The following is a 10177-nucleotide window of genomic DNA, read 5'->3' as shown; positions in this document are numbered from 1 at the left end:
ACAGAGGAGCTCCTTTTCTTTTGCTAGGCCGTTTTTCACTTGTCTCCAAACTTTGTCCGTCTGCCATTGTGCTCGTGACTCAACTATCTCATGCCCAACTCCTCATAAGGACCAGCTCCAGTCCCTGATTGGCTGACTGACCAGTTTCGCAATACATGATGCGTTTCCTGCCGTAAAGCAGATTTTTTTCTGCGAAATTTCGGCACCAGTGGCAGAAGCTTATTGCAAAGACTGCAAAGCCACTAAGTAACCTATGTAAACGCTAATAGTCTGATTTTACTGTGGCCACTACCCTGTGCAACCCACATTATTTTCATCATGATATATTTAGGAAGAGATGCTGTCTGTTGCCTCTTTAAAAGAAAAGACCAAACGGAGGGGCGTCACAGAGCGGTAACGGCATTAGTGGGGAGAGGGCTACATCCATTCCTGGCTGTTGTATCTCCATCACTGAGGTAGTCGAAAAAAGTTCGATGACATCAGGGTACTCGTACAGGAACAGTTTTTGTTATCATGTTGACTTTTTATTTGCAGAGAGCTGAACAAGGCCCTAAATCTAAAGAACACACCTCCCTCCAGAGATAGTGAGCAATCAGTTGATTCCTGACTGGCTCAAGTCGAAGGACAGATATTAGGGTCTGACATAAAGCTGTGCTGAGGTGAAACAAAGAGCACTTCCTGGTTCAGAGTTCATCTCTTTACCTTATTCTTGCAATCGAGAAACCCCAGCTCACCACAATATGTTTTTATAGTTCAATGAAACAAAAAAAAAATATATATATATATATATATATATATGAAACTGACATAAACTTCCTGTCAGACAAAGGTCATGTGACACATTTATTTTGTGTCTGATGTGCTCAAAACTTTTATTTTACTGTTTTGTACTAAACTAAAACATTTGAGTGTGAGCTGTTTCCACAAAAAAAAAAAAAAACATAAGTGGAGTGAACAAATTGCTCTTTACAGTGCGTTAAACATTACAGGTCTGTTACTGGATAATGATCAGATATATTTGATGCTATTTATTGTGTCATTATATACATCATGTGATCATGTCAAATAATGCTAGCAGAGAAAACTTGGGTACTATGGTGATTAATTTGTACCCAATGGAGCAGCAAACTTCCTGAGCTATCACACCTTATCACTGCACTCCATAACCAACCACTCTGTCTGTCTCACACACACACACACACACACACCGGGCTGACAATAACATAAGCTACAGAGGCTATTTGTCAAACTGATTTTTGCACATTTGTCATTTATGCATCTCTGCCGATTTATCACTCCTGCTGTACTTTACACTTCAGCTGTTCTCAGCTATGCCAAGGTTGTTACACTGGAGCGATTCTTCTTCTACCGAGATGCTCCTCCATATTACATCATAAAAAACTACAGTTATACTGTATTTAAAAAAATAACGACACAACACTGAAATACATTAAGATGTGGTTGTAAGAGTGACCTCAAACTTGTGGCTGACATGTGTGAAAAGAGAAAATATGAGAGGTTGTTTTTGTTGCCTAAAAGACAGCGGAGTTTTAACGTTCAAGTGTGTGTGTGTGTGTGTGTGTGTGTGTGAACAAACATGGCTTTCTGGATGCATCTGTGTGTGTAGGTAGGACTGTGTGTGTGTCTGTGAGCATAAGAGCGGAACAGAAGAGCTGCCATCTGGCAAAGCCCTCCACCTGCTCACACTTTGGTGGTCCTCCATTGTGTGTGTGTGTGTGTGTGTGTGTGTGTGTGTGTGTGTGTGTGTGTGGTAGGTAACATCTTGGTGGTCCCCTAAATCCCTGGATCTGCTTTGGTCTGATTGAGCAGAGGCATGTGTGTGCGCTGACACGCCTGTGTGCGACAAGCAGAAAACTGTATGCAGTGGATTATTCTGGAAATTGGAGGCAGCTCCCTGACTGTCTGCACCTACATTTCCCAGCATACAACTGTGTGAACTGACTGGTGAAGCCTGCTTTTTGCATCCAACCCAGCTGATTGCAATCCACCAAAAAGGTAGTTCGGGTTGCTGCATGTTTTCTTGCACTGAGCTCGGGACTCTTGTGCACACACCAAAAACATCCAGTTACAATTTGCAGCTAATGTGCAAAACTGTACAAACTAAACCGATCAGCCAAAACATTAAAACCAGCGACAGGTGAAGAGAAAAACACTGATAGTCTTGTTACAACGCTCTGCAGGGAAACCCGGGGTCCTCATATTCACGTGGATGCCTCCTCACAGGCTCCGCCCACCCAGTGATGTTGATAGGTTTTCAGTGTAGTGAGTGCCCAATGAAACTTTTATTTGTCAACTTGTGTTTGATGTTACATGGTTATATAAATATGGTTACATTCAAGGATGTTGAAATATGTATCTGATCATTCAAAAATCCCAAATCTATAAACTTTATTTACAAAACCACAGAGTGAAGGCTGTCTGTATTGTTATATGTCACGCCTTGAGTTGATTATAGAGAGCACCAAACTCATCTTCACAGCGTCAAGTAAAGCTGAATCAGAATCTGATTTATTGGTCGAGTACGTGTGCAGATAGAAGCAATTTGACTCTCAATCAGATTTGATATGATTGTGATATCATGTGATAATTAGCACTGCTCCCAAACAGTCGACCAAACGTTCGTCAACCAGAAAGGTCATTAGTCCAAAAGATTTCATTGGTCAGATTTAATTGTTTAGTTGCAGAAAAACAAAGAAAAGAAAAATACATATATACGCTTATATACATAAATATATCAAAATTATTAAAACCATAACCATTTAAATTCCCCATTTGAAGGTCATAAGGCCCGTTTCCACTGAAGAAGTTCCTGGTACTATTTGGGGGCAGGAACTACTACAGGAACGTCCTCTCGCTCGGCCCTCTCAACCGCCGTGTCTCCACTGAGAGAGCGGAATGGGAGGAATGTTCCTGTAAAGTTACCAGGCTCTGGATGTGACGTAATCGTTGCGCGACCATTTTGACCAGGGCGACGTAGGGGCATAGGGACACCGTTAGGCATTAGCGGTGTCTGTAATAACTCCGGTCACGGTCCGTGAAAAAAATATTTTTTCCAGCGGATGTCTTAGTTACAACATGATTGAGCTAACTGGAGTAGTTTCATGTCGTATCCGACAACGGGAGGCTTTTAACAGATGACGTCCTGATGTTAGCTTTGCTGCTGCTAGTGTTAGCTGTCCCTGTCAGCTGATGCTTTCTAGACATCGTGATTTCCCAAAACTGAATAAATACCACACATAGCAACACAAAACTGCTTTGCTAGCTCAATCATGTTGTAACTAAGATATTCGCTGGAAAAAATATTTTATTCACGGACCATTTATTGAGTTATTACCTTATTTTTATACAGTCTATGGTTATTACAGACTCCGCTAACGGCTAACGTTAACAGCTAATGGTTAGCCCAGCTAATCTACGATGTTATTATTGTTATTATTTACAAAACGTGCACACAGAAATAGTAACAGTTGTTCAGTCATTGTGTTTATAGACTTAACAAACATCAGATTAGTCTACACGGTGATATAGTGACGTGAAAAATGTGATATATAGCTAAACTCTGGTGGTTTTCTACCCGAAGTATTTGTAAACAACACGGTGATCGCCGAGGCCCCTGCACTTCCGTTAGTAGAAAAACTCCGGGCTGTGCCTCCAGAGGTAAAGGAAGAAAAAAAAAAAAAGATTGAGTTATTACAGACACCGCTAACAAGATTCAAGATTCAAGATTAACTTCATTGTCTCACAAAGTGAGAAATTTGTTCTGGGCCGTTCGCCCATGCTGCAGCCACAACACAGAACATACAGTATGATACAACACAATACCAAACATACAATAGATATGCGCATTCCATATCATACAAGGTGCCAAAAAGAGCAAGAAACATGGTGAATTAAGAAATGAATAAATAAAAGAATGAATAAATAACACCTAATAGGGCTAAGAAATGCTAAAATTGTAATAAGTAAAAAATACTAACCTGTGCAACACAACAGCTAACGGTTAGCCCAGCTAATCTACAATAACCATGTTGTTATTTACAAAACGTCACATCCCGCCTTGAGTATATCCAATCAGCACCAAGTAATCCCCAAGCCCCAGCCAGGAGTTTCTCGGGCCCGTTCTGAGTACCTACCCCGAGGCAGGGACTTGTTTAGCCCCTGTAAAAGTTCCGGAACTCTGTCCTTCGGGGGTGGTTCCTGCGGTGGAGACACGCACCAACGGCCCTGGCCCCGTAAAATTACCCCGAAGTTCGTGCGGTGGAAACGGGCCTATATATTCTAATCCTCACTTCCTGTGGGCTACAGCAACACTAAACCCCTGAGCTTGCCTGAGAAGGACTAAATGCACAAAGCTGCTATTTTTAAATATCCCATGGAGAGAGACTCTCACTGCAGCCTGTTCTATTTTGTTCTGAAAATGTGGGCGTGCAGCCTCGTTCTGTGGACGATAAACCAGGTGCAGACTTCCATCTGTGTCATCGCTGATGAGGAAATACAGCGAGTGCTGGACGGAGCAGTGAGTGACAACAACCCCGCCCACGTTTAAGAGGACTGTCTGAACAGACCGAGGGTCTAGGTACCATGTCTGAAGGCTTACTGCTGGTTCCAAAGGTGCTGGACTGAAAGGGTTTGGTGGAGACGGGTTCATCGGTGCAGCTTGTAATGTGTCATCTTTGGTTACAGAGCGTATTTGGCAGATGTCACTGCGGCGCAGCAGCAAATAAAAAGTTTGTTCCACAAACATCCTCAGAAGTTTGTAATTAAATGGAAGTCATGGATGTGAAGGTGAATGTATTTGTGTTGCTCATTCTCCTCGTCACCCACAACAATTTTACTGCCGACATATAGGTTCAATGTCAGTATACAGTCTGTGTCTGCTCATATTGAACTGTATTAAATGACAAACAAACAACCAAGGCCCGGTTGGTTAAAGAACTCTAACTGCTCCCCGTCGCTGGCTGTGAATATTTCTCAACGCTGAGAGAAAATAGCCAACCGTCAGGGAGACCTATAATGACTTGTTTGCTTCTTTCATTAACTGTCACTTTAGATTGTCAAGAACGATTCCTGTGACACAAAGTGCAGGTCGGATTAATGTGTAACTCAAACTAACAGCCCAATAAAAACTCCTCCTGATATCATCATTCTGAGCCGACGATGTGATACGATTCTTTCTGTGCAACCCACCACCATCTCCACTCTGCTCCAATAAAAAGGATTTTATTTTATTTTATGGCCGAATTGTCTTTATGTGGTTATGGTATACTTCCTGTGGTGTAAGTGTTATGGTGTCGTAAATGATGCACATCGTAGCCCCGCAGTCAGAGACGAATCCAAGACAAAAAGAGGGGAAAGAAAGATAGACGGCATCATAGAGAGAAAAAGGAAAACAAATATTGAGGGCGGGGGTGGAGAGAGGCCATCAGAGAGATTACAGGGGGGGTGAGAGAGAGATGGATGGATAAAGAAGGAGAGAAAAGAGAGGCAGGGTGAGAGCAAGATGCATAGGAAGAGAGGGGATGTTCAAGAGCCGCTGACCAAATGATTCATGACAAGTTAGCTCAGCGCACAGGCCTCTGGGGTCACCCAGGAAGATAATGGGGAGGAGAGGAGGAGAGGGGGAGAGGGGGATGAGAGGGGGATGACAAAATGAGATGGAGCAGAACAAAAAGAAAGAGAAAGGAGAATGTGATGGGAGGAGAAAGATGGAGGATTACTGGAGAGAGGAAGAAACTGGAAGGTGGTAGTAAATACAAATGTGGGTCAGCTGTTACAGTGTTGAGGTCACTCAGGGAGAGGGAGGAGGACAGGAGGACAGACGGACACAGCTCAGAGTCATTTGTGTGTGTGTGTGTGTGTGTGTGTGTGTGTGTGTGTGTGTGTGTAAGTTAATGGAAACACATTCAGAATCATTGTTGTCTCGTTAGCGACGTAGCTCCAGGGCTCACTGTGTTGATCCACCTTTTCGTCCTGACTGAAATATCTCTGCAACTATTGGACGCATCGTCATGAAACGTGGTTCACATATTCATGTTCCCCTCAGGATGAATCCTAATGACTCTGATGATCCTCTGAGTTTTCATCTAGTGCCATGATGAGGTCATCATTTTAATGAGTCCTATATTTTGGTTTATGACCAATATCTGAGCAGAACTAACAACATCCACATCAGCCTCTGCTGGACTTTGTGTTACCTGCTAATTAGCAAATGATAGCATGCTAACATGCAGTTAACATGGTATACCTGCTGCATGTTAGCTTCTATTTGGATCTGACCCAATGAAACCCTTTTACTGTTGGTAAACAGTATGAGTTTTTTTAGTGGGCGGGGCTTAGCTGGAGGCAAAACAATTCTCCACAGACATTAGCTAGCAACTTCTGTTGTCTTGTTTTAGACAATGGAGGAAGATGATGTGAGTGGTGCGTTCAGCAACGTAGCTAGCGCTAGCTAATGTCTGTGGAGAACTTTTTGCCTCCAGCTAAGCCCCGCCCACCAAAAACGTCAAACTGTTTACCAGCAGTAAAAGGTGTATACTAAAGGGGTTCTGCATCTCAAAGTAAAGCCACCTACTCACTGAGGCAACCTGTTGGCACAATGTTGATGCAGCAATGCCATCCTGCACCACAGGTAGGACGCAGCTAGCTAGCTCCCACCTGACCTGGTGGTGGTGCGCGGTGCATGAAACTGCAAAGTTAACCTATAAACCAACATGCATCAGCGGCCAAAGATATTCTGAGCAGTTCAGTGATAAACGGTTGACCTCTGACCTCCCTGCCTTCAGTCTCTGTTTGGATGATTGATGTCAGCCTGACCTGTCAGTAATCCGAGTTTAGCTGCGTTTCGCTGAGAGAATCTGAAACAACAGTGGCCAGAGACAAAAATGAACGGTCTGTGAAGAAGCAGTGACAGATATAAATGATATGATTGGACGAGAGCACGAGAGAGAAACATGCAGCCAAAGAGAGAGGTGCCCTGACTCATCAGAAATCCCATTATCTCTGTGGAGGGAAATTGGGAGTTGTGTGAAAGAGAACACACAACATTTCGGGGGGAAACAGTACCAGACTCTGCTGCTGAACGCCACGTCCCCCCGAGGCGGTGGTTACAATAACAGGTCAAGGACGGGGTCAGTACAAACACACCATTAGGAGAAGATGGGCTGGATGTTTTAACAGCTAATCATCCCTCAGACTGTCGGCACCAGCATTTCTACTGCTGCGACTGTGTCACTGCACACACACACACACACACACACACACACACTATTCTACTGTCACACTGTGAACAGGGAAAAATATGGACTGAGAAATCCAGCATTTAATAAAAGTGGCACGTACGCTGGCAAAATGATTTACAGCACAAATCTGAAGTGGTCGTCGAGGGTTACTTCTCTTCCAGCAACAGAGTCACCAGATTATCAGCTTCAGTTTTATTTTAGCCACCGAGAGTCAATTGAAAAGTCAGAAATCTACTTCTTCTAGGTTTCACCCTGCACCTGTGACTGTGGAGAAACCAGTATCAATACATAAATACATTTATTAATATATACAGGAATAGAAAAATAAATAAATCTGTATATAAGTACATTTATAAATAAATACAGGAATTCATAAATAAATATGTAAATAAAAATTAATGTATAAATCAATAAAAACATAAATAAATATATAAATAAATACAGGAATAAATCAATACATAAATGTACAAATAAAAACTGTGATAAATAATTAAATATGTAAAAACATTTAAAAAAAATAAATGCTGAAATAAATATATAAATACTCAATAAGTAAATAAATGCACGGATTAATAAATATGCAAATGAATACAAATATTTAATATTTTTAATATTTAAAAGAAAAAGTAATGCTGACAAAAAACAAAAATGAACATGTAAATGAATACATAGGTAGGTAAACAACATTATAGAAACTAATTTAAGATATTTATTTAAGTCCTGCATTTATACATTTATTACCACATTTATTTAATCATTTATTTATTTGTTTCTTTATTACTGTATTTATTTGTTATTTATTTATATATTTAATTTTTTTGGACACTTTGTTGTTTTTCATCCTCCACATTAACCCCTTAGTGGTCCTGAAACATTCACCTAAACTCATCTAAATTAGTATTTGGGAGCTGGGTGTTTTTATAAGAAACACTTCTAGAAAACTTAAAGTGATGATAAAGCCTTTTTTTCACCTTGAGAACATTTGGAGCCATTTGTTTATTTTTTATGTACATTCACAAGTAAATAAAGGATTAAAAACTCCTGTGAAGATGAGAAGTGTCACTGACTACAAGACCCATAAGCCTTTGGGGCACGTGGGCCAATTACATGGCTTTAACATCTGGAAATGTCAGTGATGCACCATAGCATAGCCATAGCAACAGCATTGGATGGCTCCTATTGGCTCATGTGAGGTGTCAATCAAAAGGCCAGGAGCTCGCCTCCATCATGGCAGCCACCCGGTCAGTTTGTTTACGTACAGAACAGCAATAATTAAGGATAATATGAGGAGAAATATGAACGTCTGAAATGATTCAATGGCAGTTGCTGGATATCTGTGGATGTAATAATGTTTGGACGAAATATTTCACTGGATTTAGATCATCGTCAGTGTCAGAAATGTAATGTGAGCTGTGTAAGATGTGATTCTGTCTGTATAATATGGATCTGTGGATTATAGTAACACTTCATAGGTGAGTTGTAACTGTGTACTAACACACTCACACTGAACATGCACACAAAAAGACGTATCAATCAAAGTGACTCGCTGGTGTTCGACTGCCATCTTATACTAAAACACAACAGATCAAGCTTCATCATCAGGAGCAGGAGGAGGAGGAGTAAACTGAGACAGTTCATGGACAGAGTTCATGGAGTTTAGCTTTAAGTCAGAGCACAGAGAATAACTCATCCTTTGTGACTGATAAGAGAGTGCGCGCACACTCACAACACTGCTCACATAAACAGGGTGTGTGTTTCATGGATGATCCACTCTGTTAATGTCGTATTTGTTACAGCAGCTGTGGATAAAGAAGACTTGTTCTGTGGTTGAAGCGTGTCCTGCTGCCTTGTTGAAAACTCTCTTCATCTAATCCTGTCTTTATTTGGTTGGTTAAACCTTGGGTGTAATTTTATGAACTCATTTATAGTAAAATATTAGTCGTTCAGAGCCGTGGCCTCCAATCTACACTCTGCTGTATGTTTCTCTTCCCTTAAATCTCCATTTCTGTCCCTTCTGTGTTCTTTAACTTTGGTTGTAGTTGTTTTTATCTGCTTTCATCATCAGTTTTACATTGTTTCTTCAGCTGTGACTTTATTTTATGCACCGTTTGCCCGCTGCTGCTGAATAAGTTTCAGATAAAACACCGGTGTGCCTCCTCCTGAGATTCTGTATCTCTGACAGCACAAATATCACCACTAAAGGAACTCATTGTGTCGAGTGTAGCGCTGCTGTAATTCAATATGTAACATCAGACTGGCAGCCATACATCTCTGGAACTTTACATCTGGGTTTCAATGGGCTGAATTTTCAGCAGGTAAGGCTAGGTAAAAACACATCTGCTGGATGATGATGATGAGGATGATGATGATGATGATGATACCTGGCTCCATTCTGTCATGTGGTGAAATTTTTCTCTTGTTTCTGCAGCATAACATCGCCGCTGGAAGGAAACCTTGTGTGTCCAAAACTGTCAGGAGTTAAAGAAAACCCTGTGTTTTTAAAATAATGAACACTGCTTCAAGATTAACAGTGGCTGCAAAACGCATGTTGTTTAAGATGAAACACACTTTTTAACTAACTCTAACTTACTGTATTATTTTTGTTTTGTACAATTTCAGATTGAAACAAATTAAAGGAGCACTGTCCTAGAGCTCTCAAACGACTTCTGCCAGGGTCTCAGACTTTAACCGGTTTGTCAGGGCTCTGGCTTGTTCACAGTCATCGTTAGGAAAGGCCAGGTGATGCAGATTTCAAAGCTTTATAAACACTCTGACTCCTGAAACCTTGTCCCAACAATCAGCAGCCATGGGCTCCTCTAAACAGCTGCCTAGCACTCTGAAAACTAAAAGACCTGATGAAGACTAGAAGAAGATAGCAAAGTGTTTTCAGGGAGCTGTTTCCTCAGCTGGTGTCGTCA

This window comes from Epinephelus moara, chromosome 24, assembly GCF_006386435.1.
Source record: "Epinephelus moara isolate mb chromosome 24, YSFRI_EMoa_1.0, whole genome shotgun sequence".
Classification (NCBI taxonomy): domain Eukaryota; kingdom Metazoa; phylum Chordata; class Actinopteri; order Perciformes; family Serranidae; genus Epinephelus; species Epinephelus moara.
This window is presented reverse-complemented; position numbering follows the sequence as displayed.